This window comes from Centruroides vittatus, unplaced genomic scaffold, assembly GCF_030686945.1.
Source record: "Centruroides vittatus isolate TY-2023 unplaced genomic scaffold, ASM3068694v2 contig_742, whole genome shotgun sequence".
In the NCBI taxonomy this organism is placed as follows: Eukaryota; Metazoa; Arthropoda; class Arachnida; order Scorpiones; family Buthidae; genus Centruroides; species Centruroides vittatus.
The window spans coordinates 1374227-1378393 of NW_027122478.1; the positions used below are offsets into that span (position 1 = coordinate 1374227).

General features: G+C 28.9%; 1 long non-coding RNA gene across 1 annotated transcript; it reads right to left on the reverse strand.

Annotated features, from left to right (window-relative positions):
* Positions 1–3503: 3503 nt before the first annotated feature.
* On the reverse strand, positions 3504–4167 carry LOC136981062 (uncharacterized). Its single transcript, XR_010881642.1, has 3 exons — positions 4109–4167; positions 4005–4048; positions 3504–3931 (listed from the first exon to the last, which is right to left on the reverse strand). It is a non-coding gene; the product is annotated as an uncharacterized lncRNA (long non-coding RNA).

Genomic DNA, 4167 nt, shown 5'->3' on the forward strand with positions numbered 1-4167 from the left:
ATAATTATTCTTCTAAGTTATTCTAAATATAAAGGTTGCCATTGTCGTTAAGATGTGCTGGAATGTACAGTACTTATTATAAATATGTAATTTATGCTGTATATAAACTTCTAAAATAGGCCTAGCTATCAGTTACATCCTAGATTTGAAATTATTCCACGTCGAAATAAGTAAATAACATTTTAAGCATGTTGTATTCTATTATTACTATTTTAAAAATATAATAGAAACTATTTAAGTACATGTATATATGTTTTAAATATCTTAATGATCTTAAGGCAAATCATTAAGATACACTTCCAATTTTATGTAATTTCTTAATCAATAACTCATAATAAAAAATAATTAATCACATTACCGAAAAATTCAGTCATTTCCCCAATTAGTCATAACAAAAGACCAATTATACAAAGGATTTCTGGAGGCATTTCGATTTAAATCTTACTGAAACCGGACTTCAAGTTTAGTTATCCTAATAATCTGACGTCTTTTATATCTTAGTTTAAGTAGTTTAAGATATAAAAGACTAAACGGTTATGCTTATCCCTTCCTATTGTCTATGCTGGTGCCTAATCATTAATTATTCTTTATATTCTTTTATTTAATGCAATAAAAATCTATTCCATTTAATCTAATAAATAAAAATTTCTTCGATGTAAAAACAGAAGAAATTGTAATTTACAATTATTGATGGACCGATTTCTTGAAACTTCCAAATATTTTAAATTTATAGAATAGTGATTTCCATCACTATTACACTGAAAATTGCTTCGTTCTCATTCTTAATTTTGTTAGATTATAGCAGTGGTTCTCAGCTGTTGACAGCGAAATATTGATGTGCAAGAACTTCTCATAGGATGCCACAAAATTTCAAAAAATTATTTCTTGAAGAAACCGGAGGATCTTCATTTATAAATACTAGAATTAGAATTATGTAAACATGACAGATTAGAATTGTCAGTGGCCGAGTGAATGAAGTCACTGAACACTGATTGTAGGTTCGCTCTCATCAATGGACGAGGAGTTTTGCGGGTTTCTTCACGTGTCTTACACCTAAATAGGGGCCACGTTCCCGTAGGAACTCCTCCCGAGGCATCTCTCCTCAGCAGATCGTCACGATATATTCGATACATTTAATGCATTGTCTTTTCTGTGTAGTTTTTAAGAAAGTGACAAAACACTACTTGACAAAAATTATTTTAAAATACTTTTGAAATTTCTGTCGGGTGTACTTAGTCTGCGGAAAATATTATCTGTAAAACTCGATAAAATTTTCACACATTAAGCCACAAAGCCACGTCAAGGCGACACCCATTTTGTGGTAGTTTTTTGGTTTCCAGAAACTGACCCCGATTGCTTGACAGAATAACAATCAGAGAATAAAACTGGATATTCGTTGCTATTCGATTAATTCAATAAACTAAAATCATTCTCAGAAACTCCAATTTTTATAATCAAATCTTCTTATTGAAAAAAAAGAAAAGATTCTCGATACAGATTTGTCATTTTAAATTAAATTTAGCAACGAATAAAAGATTACTTTAAAAATGTAAGCAATTCATAACATTTTTGCACATTTTAAAAATAGATATTGTATACTAAAATATATAATTATAAAATATATAGACTACTACATAATTATTATAATATATGATATCACCAAGTTGCTGATTAATTTCCTCGTCATGATGTACCTTTACGAAGCTTGTCACCGTAAATCGTTAACTTTTTCTATCACTTGCTTTTCTTTTGGATACTTGGTAGCTAGGAATGCTAGCCCAATCTTTGAAATCCTGAAACCAAGTTTCTCCAAGTACTCTCCAGTGTTAAAAATGTGTTTTTGCCAGAAGAGCCTCTTAGAACATATCCAGCAAACTCTATTTTGTGCTCTTTAACAGTCCTGGGAAGACATGGAATGGCGCGAGATCTCTTCCATACTTTTTCATTAGTAATTTTATCAGTCCTACTAATTTTCAGAATTATATGACAGAACTTGTGATCATCGGATGTCATCGAAATTCCCTCTCTTCATCAAATCCTTTTAGTTGATCCCAAGCTGAATATCAGTTTCATCAAGATTTTTTATTTGAGGATGTAATGCAAGAAATCTCAGAAAGCCTTGGGCATTGTTGATTTATTTAGAAATTATTACATTAAAAAGCAAAATATAATTATAAAAAATGGTACAAAAATAGATTCAAATAACATTTTTATGTAGAATTTTAGTAATGCTTGACATTATACATGAATATCTTTCTACTATTACGCCAACGTAATGAATTGTCAATTGTTTTTGTTACCGGTTGGATTGGATAACAGCAAAAATTATAAAGAATATTGAGGAATTCGTAATAGAACCGTTGTCTTATTTAACAAATTTGTCTTTTAAGATTGATACTTATCCTGGTATTTTAAATACAATATAGCACATCCTACACATAAAACAAGCAATTTATATGTCAGTATTATTGGCTTATTTCAGTTTTCTCCGTTTTTGGAAAAATTACCAATAAAAACATTCTCATAGTAAGAATAGTAGACGACATGTTTCATACAAGGGCGAACAATCCCAAGATGTTACCAATGTTCTTTAAGATAAATTGATATCTGCATTGGATTGATATTTACTTTGTTCTTGAGATCATTGTCGATACGTCATCTGCATTTGATTTGGTATATTTCAAAATTTTAACCGAAAACGTCTCACGTGGAATTCCTTACTTCCTTCACAAAATCTCAGGATTCCGTGAGAACGCAGTTTGAAGAACACTGATTTAACACCTTGTATCCAATTGCAATTGCATAACTTTGTTTTTATATTTTAGTATATTAGGGTTTGTCGGAATAATTGTTACTCATTTTGGACGAAAATTTCTCATATCCATAGTCATCTCCATAGTCAATTGCAGATATGGAAATTGCACTGATTTATAGTAACTGTTTATTTGATAAGTTACTTATTATAGTGTGAGAATATACCCATTCTGTAAAAGTTCTTTCCGAAAAAAATAATTTGAGAGATATTATTTAAAAAAAAAGAATGTAGGAAGTATAGTGATTTGTCAAATTATAATGTATAAATGTATAAATGTATAAATGTCAAATTATAAATACTATACAATCTAAGCTTATATACTTATTAAATTCTGCAAAAGAATTATCATATTGAAGATATTAGAAATTACTTATCCCGATTCTTCCTTCTTGTATTACGACAAAGAAATGTCAAAAGAAAATTCTATTCTGAAGCAGTACAAACCAGATGATATTCTTGTCAAATATCTGAAATTAAATGATGAATGACGTAAATATATATCAAAATTAACGAATTAGATTGCTTATGTGAAAAAATTAAATATTATTTTCAGAAATAAATAAATTTGTAGTAGATAAAATACAATGCTAATTCGTTATTCTATTTATTCCAGAGAAGAAACTGATTTGAGGAATTCGCTCAATATTATTTCTGAAAGATTTTCTTATATAATTCCGAATGTTGTCTGATTTAAATGTTACAATTCTATGTGATTCATTTTCCTGTTTATTTGACTTTTAATACCGTCAAGTTTTCTGTTTAAAACATGAAAATCTCGCTTATGTAACACAAGACAATTTTCGTTTCTGTATCGATTACAACATTTATTAAGAAATAACTTACGAATTAAATTCTTTATGGTAAAAATAAAGGGATAGTCTTATTTATGTATCCCCTATGGCCTATTGATATTCAAACATGAAACACTACTTACAGATTCCGGAATGTAACTCCTACGTAAATAAAACTCTATCTTTCATACAATATGTTAAAGGAAATAACTGGATCTCTGAATTGATTTCTGTTAATGAAAATTCTCAATTTAAAATCGTTTGAATTTACTTAAGCAAATTTTGCATTTTCTACCGTCCGTTGATTTTCGATTGCAACCCTCGACTGCCAATAGTTAAGCAATAATATAATATCAAACGTTTTTAAACAAATTAATTACATAACCGCGGTTTATTACCAATACGTCCAATATCGACTGATTTTAATTTCGTCCCTCACTTTCTAAAACATAAAAAAAAAATGTGATTAATATTAGATATTATAAGTAGATTAATCACATACCTAAATTCATTTCGAATCCTCCAACGTCCCGATTTTCGATTTAAATTCACGTCTGCTAA